The sequence below is a fragment of the Cricetulus griseus genome, chromosome 2, assembly GCF_003668045.3.
Source record: "Cricetulus griseus strain 17A/GY chromosome 2, alternate assembly CriGri-PICRH-1.0, whole genome shotgun sequence".
Lineage (NCBI taxonomy): Eukaryota > Metazoa > Chordata > Mammalia > Rodentia > Cricetidae > Cricetulus > Cricetulus griseus.
This window is the reverse complement of record NC_048595.1, coordinates 17,143,156-17,157,091: the sequence shown is the minus strand read 5'-3', so window position 1 is coordinate 17,157,091 and position 13,936 is coordinate 17,143,156. Positions and strand designations below refer to the sequence as shown.

At 47.1% G+C, this 13,936-nt stretch overlaps 1 long non-coding RNA gene across 1 annotated transcript; it reads left to right on the top strand.

The window, feature by feature from the left end:
• The first annotated feature begins 4,187 nt into the window (after positions 1–4,187).
• Positions 4,188–6,546, top strand: LOC118238285. The gene is made up of 2 exons (XR_004768140.1): positions 4,188–5,201; positions 6,004–6,546. It is a non-coding gene; the product is annotated as an uncharacterized LOC118238285 (long non-coding RNA).
• The last annotated feature ends 7,390 nt before the right edge of the window (positions 6,547–13,936 follow it).

The window sequence follows — 13,936 nt, the reverse complement described above, 5'->3', positions numbered from 1 at the left end:
AGGATAACTTGCTGAAGTCAGTTCTCTTCTTCCAGCAAGTGAATCCTAGGGATTGAACTCCAGGCATTGGTCTTGGTGGTAGGCACTTTTACCTGGCCATGCCCTGCTATGTAATGTTGGGTTTTGCTAGGCAAGAACTCTACCAACTGAGTTCCACCGATATCTGCTTTATATGATTACCCTCACACATGATGCTGGTAAAACTTCTGTTGGAACAAGTGATGGCTAATACAGACATTCTGATATTCATTTATTAAGTGCCTGTGAGTTGTAGACTTTCCCACTTACTGGTGTTAGACCCCCGGAAAACTCACGTATCCGGGGTCCCAGGCCATGACCTCGGTCACCCCAATCACCAGGAGAATTCAAGGACTTGCTGCAAACTACATGAGGCTTTATTGTAATTTAACGAGCTAACCCCATGTTAGCTTGGGTCTTTCACCCACCCGCCATTTCGGATGGCTAGCAAAAACAACTCCTAGGGCCTCCCAAGAGATCTTGTAGGGCAGCGTAAGGGGAGTGTCTAGGGGTACGCACAAGCTCACTATTGGTGTGCCTCCAGCCTTGGAGGGCTTGCCCTGTGTTGATTGGTCAACTGGTTGTTATGGCCCATAGGCCCTCCCAGGGTGGTTGCCATGCTGTGTGCTTGTCTGTAAAGTACACCCACGGTCGTAAAGCATAGCACTACCAGCTAACTTCTGATTGGTTCCTTGTCACAAGGCAGGCACCTGACTTTCTAGTGACTAAGACAAGGTCATAGAGCACGTGTTACTGTCATGGCTGCCGAAATGGGGAGCTGGTCCCTTCACTGGCTATATGGATTTGGACTTGCAGCTTAACGGTTTCTGCCCCAGCAGCTACATCTGTGCAATGGGAAAAATAGTAGTCTCTCCCACTGACCGTTGTGAGAACCAGTTAGCATATGGTACCTAAAAACTGTCCTCCCTTCCTCCCCTAGCTGTCACTCATCATCTCAGCATGCCATGAGAAGTCACTGTTCCTATACATTCTGTAGCCATCTGTGTCTTCGTGTAAAAATGTGGCCTCTCTCTTCTATTTCGTTATTTAAGTTAAATTGACATCTCAGGAAGATGTACCAGATTTTTATTACATGGTTTTGTGAGACCAGGCACCAGGCCAGCTTCACACAGCCACACATGTGCCTACATGAGCACACAAGCCTGTGGTCACACGCTCTGAGAAGCCCCAGCCACACTGTGCTCCTTTCCAAATGGGCTGGAAAGGGCCATGAAGAGCTAGAGGCTGCTCTGAGCTCTACCCAGCAGACTCTGAGTGAGACAAGGCTGCCACACCCAGCTCTGGCTCTGTCCCCTCCTTGCCCTGCAACTCTGCAGAGAGCTTCACCTCTCTCACAAAGGGGGCTCTCTCAGCATCTCTACATTTTGGGGTTCTTTTGTGGAGTGTTGGGTATTGAACCCACAGTCTCGTGCATGCTAAGCAAGTGTTCTTCCACTGAGCCACATCTCCAGTTCTTGCGAATTCTTACAAGGTCTGCAGAAAGTGTAGAAAGTTCCTGAAAGAGTTATTGCCAAGTGCCCAGGAATGAAAGTTCTTAGACACCTGGCTTGTTTTCAGTTGAGTAAAAACTCATTTTAAGAAAATGGGCAGGGCGGTGGTGGCACACACCTTTAATAATACCAGGACTTGGGAAGCAGAGTCAGGTGGATCTTTGTGTGTTCGAAACCAGCCTGGTCTACAAGAGCTAGTTCCAGGATAGGCTCCAAAGCCACAGAGAAACCCTGTCTCAGAAAACAAAACAAAACAACAACAAAAAATGGGTCCAAGGTCTATGTGCCTTATAAAAATAGATTTACTTATAACCTTTTAACACTCCTGTTAAGCCAATGAAAATCTTTCCCCATATACTTATTTTTTATTTCATCCTCAAATGTGAATAAGAAATTAATTATATCTGGGCAAGAGGATGAAGGATAAAGACCACTGAGGCCTAGTTTTTACTCTAAAATGGGATAGGAAAGAAAAGCACCTTTCTCCTGAGGCATGGTGTGTGTGTGTGTGTATGTATGAGCCAGAGGCAGGAAGATCAGTAAAAGGTTTAGCCTCAGCTACAACGTAGCAAGAATCTGTCTCAACCAACCAGGACAAAGCAAAACCAAGGTTATTTTGAGAGCTCACTGAGGTGGTGTATGTAAAGCTGCAGGACAAGCCAGAGATCAGGTTTTGTTCCGAGTAGTCTCCCCCACACTGAAGTTCTCAGAGATAGGACATGGTTACTCACCCTGTGCCTCGGCATTGGCGGTGCAGTAATGAACTCTGGAGATAACATTCGTTATTGAACACTTGGTGTGTGTGAGGCTCCATGTTACACACACACTGGGGTTGGCGACTTGGTTCTGTCTTGAAAGTTCCTGCTGTGCCAGCCTGATGACCTGAGTTCGATTCCTGGAGCCCACAGTGAAAGGGCAGAAGTGACTCCTGAAATCTGTCTTCTGACTTTCATGTGTGCAGTGGCATAACAGCACAGAGATTTTATAAAAGAAGGTTGCATAATGGACATTGAAAGCATTTTAATGAAAGTTTTATATCTTTAAATTGGAAGCATTTAAATTTTATTTGTTGGTTCCATATCTAAAATGTTTTTGTGTATGTGTTTTTTTTTTTGTTTGTTTGTTTGTTTGTGTTTTGTTTTTCCGAGATGGTCCTGGCTATCCTGGAACTCACTTTGTAGACCAGGCTGGCTTCCTGCTTGCTTCTACCTTCCAAGTGTTCCACCACCACAGGCTGCTTTTGTTTTGTTTTGTTGAGACAGGTTCTCACTCTAGTCTAAGCTAGCCTGGAATTTAGGTGATCCAATCTAGCCTCATACTCAGCAATTCTTTTCGTTCAGATGCTGGGATTATAGGTCTGAGACATCACCATGTTCCATTTTCTGCAGTGTTTTAGGTTTTTTTTTGTTGTTGTTGTTGTTTTTTGTTTTGTTTTTTTCCCCAAGAATCTCAGGTAGCCTAGTCCATCCTTGAACTCAGTATGTAGTCAAGGATGACCTTGAATTTCTAATCCTGCTGCCTGTGCCTCTCTGGAGTGCTGGGATTGCAGGGGTGTAACACCACAGGGTTTATGAAGTGCTGGTGATTGAACCTAGGGCCTCATTCATGCTCCATAAGCACTCTTCCACAGAGCTCCATTTCTAGTCCATTTGTGTTGTGCTTTTGTTTTTTAACAATTTATTTTTATTTTATGTGCATCGGTGAGTTTCCTGTGTAAGGGTGTCAGATTCTGGAGTTACAGACACTTGTTACTGCCTTATGAATGATGGGAACTGACCCTGGGTCCTCTGGAAGAGCAGCCAGTACTCTTAGCTACTGAGCCATCACTCCAGCTCCTGTATTTTTTTTTTTAATACAAAAAAACTGTTCTACTTTTTCCTTATGTGTTTCCCACATGCGGATGCGGTGATTTTAATTTTGAGCCTTATGTATCTGGGGCCAAATCATCTGGAGAGCGCAGCAGTCCTGGGCTGAGAGTGTAGTAAGAGTGTTTGCCCAGCCTGTAAGAGGCCTTGGGCTCCAGCCCCCGCCTCGCCCCCCCCACGGATGGATCTATCTGTGCAACCCTATTATACATGAAGTTAATGATCAACTGGCCTCCTAGAAAGGAGTCTCGGGAATGGGACGTGGTGATAATAGCTTCCCCCTTCTCTCCTCTCTTATGCAGTGACTAGAGAGCTGGTCAGCTAGTGACAAAGCCCTTTGAGCTACTGTGTCTCCCTCACACAGTGTGGCAGCTCCTTCTGCAAACAATCCCCCATTCTGAGACTCTCAGCCTGCTGCCTTGACCACTACAAACATCCCTTGGTGCCCTGACCATGTGTCTCGTCTTCCAATGCCATGGAAAGCCTGTTAGTATCAAGCAGGGGAGAGACAGAAACAGAAACCTGGAGACATCAGGCAGAGCACCATACTGTTCCTGGAGAGGACCGGGTTTGGGTGCCAGGACTCACAGGCAACTCACAACTGTTTGGAACTGGAACTCAGCAGGCAACCTCTGGCATCTGTGGGCACACACACACACACACACACACACACACACACACACACACACACACACACACACACCAGAGAGACACAAAGAGAGAGAAATTAGCTGGTCGGTGGTGGCACATGCCCGTCTTTAATCCCAGCACTCAGAAGGCAGAGGCAGGTAAATCTCTGAATTCGAGACCAGCCAGGTCTACAGAGTGAGTTCTAAGACAGCCAGGGCTGTTACACAGAAACCCTGTCTCAAAGAAAACAAATATTATTACTATTATTTGGGTATTGGATATCAAAGTAAGACCTTGTGCTTGAGGCAAGAGAGATGGCTCAGAGGTTAAGAGTGCTGCCTGTTCTTCCAGAGGTCCTGAATTCAATTCCCAGCAACCACATGGTGGCTCACAACCATCTAGTGCCCTGGCCTGCAGGCATTCATGGAGACACTGTATAAATAATAAATCTTAAAAAAAAAATAAGACATTGTGCTTGCTAATCAGTCTCTCTAAGACTCCATTACACCCCCAACCTTCTAAGGATATTTTATAAGTTCATCATTGCATTTCATCATTTAAATCTTTCTAAGTCCTCAAGTCATAAAAGGGCACCTGAGACCCAGCAAAAGGGTTTTTCGAGACAGGGATTCTCTGAAGGGTTGGAGACTGTCTTTGAAGACCAGGCTGGCCTCAAACACAGAGAGTGCTGGGATTAAAGGCCTGTGCCACCAACGCCCTGCTACAAAAGGGTTCTTGACCAATGCTATGTTTCAGGGTGCCTCGACCTTGTGCTGATATATTTATGATTTATTAAATCTTGTCTGAGAATTCAGAAAGCAAAGCCAGCCTCAAAATATAGAGATCAGGCAGTGGTGGCACACACCGCTAATCCCAGCAGCCACAGAGCTAGGTGGTGGTGGTACACACCTTTCATCCCAGGACTCAGAATTAAGAGGTAGACGTATCTCTGTTAGTGCAAGGCCACACACAAAATTGATCCAGTCCTAAAAGAAACAGCTCACACAAAGGTGATCTCAGCACCTGGGATCATACACTTTTAATCCCAGCATTAGGGAGTGGAGACAGGAAGATATGGCTGGATGGAAGGAGGAACAAAAGGAGGAAGAGACAGGAATTCAGAGCCTTTGCTTCTGAGGATTCATGGAAACAGGATTGCCATTTCATCTGGGTAGAGGTAAGAGATACTGACTTGGCTGCTTTGCTTTTCTGATCTTCAGCTTGGAGCTTGAACCCTAATATCAGTCCCTGGGTCTTTTATTTGTTGTGCTACACTGCTTCTCTGAACTCAGACTCACCCTGAGCACTTTTCCTGACATCTTCCTCCACAATTTAACAAAATGGGTGTTTTCTTCGTGTGTTAAGGACATTGAGATGCAGGTAGGAAAAAGAACTTGCCCAAGTCACAGTGACAGACAGGGTCAGTATCACGAGTTTATCAAAGCTAGTCCTCCCCAATATGTACCTTTTATTTAGTGCCTGGAGCCTCAGTCTGGTACCCCAAAGCAAGGCTGACTACCAAGACTCCCCCCTCACCAGCCTCCCTCAGCCTCAGCATCTGGGGTCAGGGGGCTCACAGAGAGGGCACACAAGGCTCTGCTGCAGCCATGATCTATACATACAGCCGAGCAACCCCCAAGGTCCATTGTCTACCCCGGAGACAATATAGATAAAGGACCCAGCCTAGTGGGCTGCTTGCATCAATCTGTAACCATGGAAACCCCTAAGGAGACAATTCCAAAGCCCTCCCTGTCATCCCCCCCACACACACACACCCTGCAGCTGTGTCCCAGCCCCCAGCGGGAGAACTGCTGGTAATTGCTGCCCCCCCAACCACTGCCACCTCCAAATGGGACACAGCTGGATCCCCTTTAAACCTCCTCCGTCAGCAGAACTGATACTGCTGAAAGGTCCCTTGGGTCTAAATATTGTAGGTCAGTTTAAGGTTCCACGGTGGTGAGAAATGCCCTTGATCCTAGGGTCAAACAACGAAGAAAAAGCGCAATAAAGTCAGCCACCATAGACACAGTGACAGTGCAGATTTTCGGCACGTGACTGCCCTCTTGTGACCAGATGCTGCAACTGTCAGCTATCGCCCTGGAGGAGAGAAACGTCTTCCTGGCTACGAATCTACTGTGTTCCAGATTCCCGTGCGTCTCAGATCTAATCCTCATCCTGTGGGATGGGCGTTCTTATTCTATTTACGCATGTGCATGCTTAAGCCGAGGCTTCCAGAGAACATCGAGCGGTAAAAAACCGGGCGGTTGTTAAGAGGGCCAACTTAGGCAGCATTAATGCAAATGTCTGCTACTGCCTCAAGGCCTTGGGAAAATGATCAAACTCTCTGTTCCCATTTCACTTCTGTTGCTGTGACCAAAAAAGCAATTTATGGAAGAAAGAGTTTATTCAGCTTACAGCCCCAGGTTAGACCGTTACTTTAGGGAAGTCAAGGCAAGAACTTGAAGCATTGTACCCACAGTCAAGAGCAGAAAGAAAATAAACGCATGGTTCTTGGCTTGCTAGTGAGCTTTCTCCTCTTCTCTTAGACTACTTACAACTCCAGTTTAGGCTGGGTCTTCCTGCAAGCATGATAATCCCTGGCTGACATGCCCACACACAATCTGATTTAGATAATTCCTCATTAACACTTTCTTCCCAAGTGGCTGTAGGTTGAGTCAAGTTGACAGTAAAAGCTAACCAGCATACCCTCTGGGTCTGCTTCTCCGGGTTTGGTGTTATAGGGATTTGGAAGATCACAGGTGTAATGTCTCTAAGCCTTCAGGAAGGTGACCCACATATAAAGGATACATAGAATTCCAGGTCCATCATTGAACTTTCCCTGACCTTGGTTTCTGCCTCCAGTCACAGGGCTGGCTGCTTTGACAAGGGAAAGCTTCTGGGGTAGGTCATAGGTAGAGCATTCCTTGTCCGAAATGCTTGGTCCCAGACATGTTTTGGATAGCACCTGGGAGTAAGCATATTTGCATATGCAAAATGAGATATCATGCCACACAGAGTTCATTGGTATAACAGGATACCTGCTAGGCAAGTGATGTGTCACTGAGCTAGCCTCCCTTCCCCCAGCCCAGCCCTTGGGCCTTCATTTTGACTGCCCCTTACCACATGGGGTTGGCTGATGAACTTCCTGGTAGGCAGAGGTTTTCAACGTGGGGGTCACAACCCCTTTGGGGGTTGAATGACCCTTTCACGGGGTTGTATATCCGATATCCTGCATAGATATTCACGTTACAATTTATAATAGTGTTGTGCCTGAGTCACAAGTATCCCCAAAGAGACCAGGGAGGAAGACCACCGGTGCAAATGCACGAGGTTTATTAAATTATCCATCCTACCTCGGGAGGGACCCCGTCTAGCAAGCTGACACAGCAGCCTCCAGAGGGGGTGAAGTTCCCTGTCTATTGCTAGGTTTTAAAGACAAAAGTTGCAGGATTACATCAGTAGGTACGGGTTGGTTTCTGATTGGTTGACATTTGGGAACAATCAGAAGAATTTCTCAGTCATATTTTGGTCTGAAATACCTGTGTACCAGATATTTTCATTGGCCAGTGCTGAGAGGGAACATTCTGTGGTTTCTATGGCTTTGTCTTGTTACTTGCAGGTGGCCTGTTGTACATAGATAACAATGGTTTTCAGAACTGTATCCTGGAGACTACAGGGGAGGTTTTGGTCCCCCCCCTGGAGTTTCTTTTATGGCCAAACAGTTCCCAGGAACCAAGTACCTAGGCAGTTTTGGACCTAGGCTCTGGGAGGCCAGAGGATCTGGAGTTTCCTTGTGTTAGAGGCCTACGTGTCTTTTCTGTAGCCTGTCATGGCTGCTAAAGCAGGGGCTGAGTTGAGGGTCTGGTCCCTTCATTCCTAGAAGTGAAACCTTTTAGTTTAGTTTACCCCTTTCAATAGTAACAAAATTACAGTTATGAAGTAGCAATGAAAATGATTTTATAGCTGGGGGAGGGGTCACCACAACTTGAGGAACTGTATTAAAGGGTCGAAGTTAGGAACCCCCGGGATAGTGGTTCTTCTTTGCACTTTTCTGGTGGTAACACCCAGCATGCATGAGGTTCTCACTTCCATTTCTCATACTGATTACAAATAAAAGTTTCTGATCTGCTGGGTAAGGGGAAATGGTCCCGGTGGGTGGAGGAGTCGGAGAGGGAAGCAGGTAGGAGGGAGAAGCTAAGCTTCTTTCTCCGGGAGTCTGGAGAAAGGGAACGCAGGAGACTTTTAGCTTCTGAGATAACACACGAGACTTCTCTGACCTCACAGGACCCTGATAGTATTTCCCCAGACACAAAGTTCCGGAGACTGACAGTGGCCTGAGACTGTTCCTAGGAAGAGGCTGAGTGACCCTTCACAAACCTCTCATGGACATTAAGCCTGCGGCGGGGGGGGGGGGGGGGGCTGGACAAGGAGCACTTTTAGTCGAATGGGGCAGGCAGAGCATGAAAATAGCCATGATTACCATGGAGTTGATGTTGGACTGAGATACTAACCCGATGCTGGGGACCCGGGTCATCGCCAGCATCTGGTGATGGACACTAGCCATCACCACCTAACACCAGTACAATTCTAAAGATGGGCTGTCCTGGACCTCTCTTTGTAGCCTAGCTATCCTATAACTCACTCTGTAGATCAGGCTGTCCTCAGAGTCACAGAGATCCACTGCCTCTGCCTCATCCTCCAAGGGCTGGGATTAAAAATGTCCAACACTATGCCTGGTTTAAGACTGGCTGTATTTTGTGGTTTTTCCGAGACAGAGTTTCTCAGTGTAACAGCTCTGGCTATCCTGGAACTAGCTCTGTAGATGAGGCTGGCCTGGAACTCACAGAGATCTTCCTGCCTCTGCCTCCTGAGTGCTGGGATTAAATGCATGTGCCACCACTGCCCAGCTAAGACTGGCTGTCTTAATTCCAAAGAGTTCTGGTCTTATTTTCTCATTTTATCAATTGGTCTGTGCCCTTTGCATAATATGAAGCACAACTGAGGCCGTTTTGATTTTGTGGTGGACACTGAACTCAAAGATCTGCTGAGGCAGCAGCTTGCTTCATCACCAGCCTCCACCAGGTCACGTGCTTCCTTTAAAAGACCCCTCCCTTGTCTGTCCCCTCGTGTGTGTAATGTGTGTGTGCATGTGTGGTCTCCCCCTGCGCCCCCCTCATCTCTGACTCTCATTCCCTCTGTCTTCTGGTCTGTCTGTCTCTATTTCTCTCTCATGTCCCCACTCTGAGATGGTCTTTCACTCTCTTCCCTCGCCCAGTCAACCTCTTGCCTTAGACCCATTGTGTGGAGTGATCTCTTAGCAGGCTGGCTGAAGGAACCTTCCCGCTGCTGCTTTATCCTTACAAGGGCTCTGCCGCTCAGCTGGGTCTGGATTCCTGATTTTGCTTCAGCCTTTCACTTCTACTGGTCTAGAGCATTAGGTACACTTTTTATTTTTAATAATTAATTTGAAGTTCTTTGAGTCAGGAATGAATATAGAAAGCATGCCATTCTCAATGACTTAGCTGGTTAAAAGAAAGGGAAGGGGCCTGTCTAAACCACACCTACACTCCCAATACCTTAGTGCTCAAGGCGGGGCAGAGGGTGGGGGTGGGGCTGAGTTTGAGGCCAGCCTGGGCTAAACATGGAGGCCTTATCCAAAAATGAAGAAACAGAACCTGTGATAAGCACCTGTACTTCCAGCATGCTGGAGGTGGAGGCAGAAGGATCAAGGGCTCAAAGATAACCTGGGCTACATGGAAAGTTGGAAGCTAGCCTGGGCTACCTGAGACCCTATCTCAAAATGAGAGGGGGGGTGGTGTTTTCCCTGGGGGAGAAGGTGAAGAAAGACATTTCAAGCAGAGCACTGTGGGTCCTGGGGAGCAGAGTGTCAGGCACTTGAGAGAAACCTGGAGATTAGAGGTGCTGGGGGTTAAGCATGGTCCCCACCATGGTGGGGTGCTGCTCGATAGACCTTAAGCTGGAAAGTGACAAGGTGGGGCACCCTAGAGAATAGGATCGGAAAACTGACTGTGGGTGGTGCTCCCCCAAACTTCTCTAATACTCCAGTGTTCCTGTCTTCATCTAGGCTGGTCTTTAGCTACTGGCAATCCTCCTGCCTCATCCTCCCAAGTGTTGGGATGTGGGAGTGAACCACTAAGTCCAGTGAGGGGGAAAATTGTATTAGAGCAGCAGTAAATGTTTTTCTTTCTTTCTTTCTTTCTTTTTTTTCTTTTTCTTTCTTTCTTTTTTTTTTTTTTTTTTTGTTCTTGTAGACAGGGTTTCTCTGTGTAACATCTCTGGCTGTCCTGAAACTAGCTCTGTAGATCAGGCTGGCCTCGAACTCACAGAGATCCACCTGCCTCTGTTTCTGGAGTGCTGGGATCACAGGGCCTGTGCCACCACCACGCGGCTCTCTCTCTCTCTCTCTCTCTCTCTCTCTCTCTCTCTCTCTCTCTCTCTCTCTCTCTCTCTCTCTCTCTCTCTCTCTCTCTCTCGTTTAAGTTACATTTATTCATTGGCAGTTTCAGTTTCATGCATGTATGCTATGCATCCTGGTTACTCTCACTCCCATCCTTTTATCTGCCTCCCGCTCCTGCCACCCTACCACCAAAACCAGCCTTTTTTCTCAATTCTGGCGATTGCACCAAACACACACCTTGTCAAGTCCTCTATGACTGAGCTACATCCGCAGATGGATTCTTTCCCCCCTTTAATGTGGGGTCACCTTCGCAGGTCCCAACATCTGCGGAAAACATCTTCAGCATCTGGAAACATCTGGAAAGAATTTGGCCAAACTGGTAGCCTGGACTTTCCCACCAGGGCTGCATCCTTCTCTCTCTGTTTTAGCACGCACGTGCCAAGGGGATTGGCGCGACGCTCCGCGGCAGATGCGGCAGTTGCGGCAGTTGCCCTCTAGATGGCACCCTTTCCCTTTCGCCCTGGCAAGAGAAAACAAAGACTTAAAATCACGCAGAGGTGGGCACAGGGCCAGCCTTTTATGTGCGTCACCGACCTCATCTACAATCCAATCCCAGAGACTGACCTATCCCCAGCAAGCGCTAGGCTGATTTCTGCCCCTACAGACTTGCCCATTCCTGGACTTCCTGGGTATTTCACATAAACTGGATCTTATAATATGTGGCCTTTAGTGTCCAGTTTCTTTCACTTGGCGAAATGTTTTCAAGGCTTATCCATGTGGGGGTATTCTTGGTTCTTATTTTCTTTTAGTGGGAGAAAAAATATAGGCTGGACATGGGGACCCATGCCTATATAATCCCAGCTAGCAGAGGCAGGGGCAGGAGAATCTCTGTGAGTTCAAGACCAGCCTGGACTGCAGAGTGAGTTCCAGGACAGCCAGGGAGGAATAGAGAGAGCTCATCTTCCCAACACACACACACACACACACACACACACACACACACACCAATCATATGGCTATAGTTTATTTATCCATTTATCAGTTGACACTTGGGTTATTTTTACTCTGGAGTCACCAAAAATATCATGGCTATGAACACTTATGTACACACATATGTTTGTTTGACAGGGTCTCACTTATATAGCCATGGCTGGCTTGGAACTTAGAGACCTGCCTGCCTCTACCCCCTGAGTGCTAGAATCAAAGGCTTCAATCAAGGTCTTGTGCCACAATGCCTAGTTTGTGTACACACTTTTATGTAAAGAAAGGTCTTCCTTCCTTCCTTCCTTCCTTCCTTCCTTCCTTCCTTCCTTCCTTCCTTCCTTTTTCTTTCTGAGATAGGGTTTCTTTGCGTAGCCCTAGAATTTGCTCTATAAACCAGGCTGGCCTTGAACTTGGAGATGCGCCTGCCTCTGCCTCCCAAGTGCTGGGATTAAAGGCGTGCACCACTACTGTCTATCGAACACCACAATCTTCAACAGGGTTTTCAATTCTCTCAAGTTTGTAGCCAGGATTACTATTACTATTACTATTACTAGATCAATCATATTATAGTTGTTTGCCTTTATATATTTATTGATTTTGTTTTTGTTTGAAGACAATGACTGGCCTGACTCTCACTATGTAGCTAAGGATGGTGGCATTGAACATAACAGAAATCTGCCCACCTCCCAAGTGCTGTGATTGAAGGCCACCATGCCCACACTTTATTTATCTATGTATTGATGTAGTGGAGGAAGGGATCCGTTGAGACATGGCCACACTGTGTAGTTTGAGTCCTGAGATTACCGGCCTCTTCTATCTGTGTGTGGCTTTTTGAGAAACTGCCAAATTGCTTACAAAGCAGCTGCACTAACTCATTTCTTCCAGAGATGCAGGCGGCTCGGATTTCTCCACATCCTGGCCAACACTTGCCAGTGTCCATCTCTCTCAAGATGGCCGTGCCAGTGGGAAGCAGAATCTCACAGTGATTTCTATCTCCCAAGTGACTAACATTTTTTTTTTTTGAGAAACACAGGATTTCTCTGTGTATCCATGACTGTCCTAGAACTTGCTCTGTAGATCAGGTTGGCCTCAAACTCAGAGATCCACCTGCCTCTGCCTCCCAAGTTTGTTTTTATTTATATGTGTGTGTGTGCCTGTGCGATTATTATTATTATTATTTTATTATTATTTTTTGTACCATGTGCATGAAGGATCTCCTGGAACTGGAGTTACAGGCAGTTGTGAGCCACCATGTAGATGCTGGGAACCAAGTCTGGGTCATGTCTTCTGCAAGAATACTAAGTGCTCTTAGCTGCTGAGCCATTTCTCTAGTCTCTCTCTCTCTCTCTCTCTCTCTCTCTCTCTCTCTCTCTCTCTGTGTGTGTGTGTGTGTGTGTGTGTGTGAGAGAGAGAGAGAGAGAGAGAGAGAGAGAGAGACTTGTTCTATAGCCCTGGCTGGCTTGGTATTTGCTATGTAGCCCAGGGTGACCTTGACTCAGGACAGTCCTCCCGTGTTAACTGCTGGATGCCAGGATTACAGGTGTGAATCACCACATCTAGCTTTCTGGGAGACACTGTACCAAATGTCTGAGTATTTTTGAACAGAGGCATCTTTCGGAGATGTTCTCAGAGGACACACCAGGGATCACAGACAAGGGGCATGGAAGTTTGCTCTGGCTCAGAGGGTTTTCCAAGGTTCTTTTTGTGCCTGGCTGGGCCAAGAGCTTTGTTATCAGCTGTGTGCCTCAGGTAGGTCTCTAATACCGGAGTCACCCTTTCACCACCTGGAAAATGGTCTGAAGCATGCCTAACTCACCAGGTTGTGAGCATATTTTTATTTATTTGTTTGTTTGCTTGTTTGTTTTTAGACAGAGTCTCATGTAGTCCAGGCTGGCCTAGAACTATGTAGTTGATGGCTGGGCAGTGGTGGTGCACGCCTTTAATCCCATCACTCAGGAGGGAGGAGGCAGGTGGATCTCAGGGAGTTCCAGGACAGGCTCCAAAGCTACACAGAGAAACCCAAACCCCAAACCAAACCTATGTAGTTGAGGTTGACCCTGAACCACTGCCCTTGTCTCCAGCACCTTCCAACAAGTGCCGTGACTGCAGGTATGAAACAACACTTCTGGCCCGGGCACACACTTTCTGCTGCCAGCAATGTCTTCAGCTCAGGGGCGCCTGGCTCATTGGCAAGGCAAGGATGCCAGAGACTGGTGCTTCATTCAATGTCCTCTGGGGAGATGGCTCAGTGGTTAAGAGCACTTGTTGCTCTTGCTCAGAACCCAGGTTCGATTTCCAGGACCTACTTGGAGGCTCATAACTATCAATAACTTTAGTTCCAGGAGACCAGATGCCCTCTTCTGACCTCCTCGGACACCAAGCATGAACGTAGCACACACATGTATATTCGAGTAAAGCAATCATATACAAAAAATAAATACATCTCTTTAAAAAAAAATCCTAAACCAGGCGTTGGTGGCACAAGCCTTTAATCCCAGCACTTGGGAGGC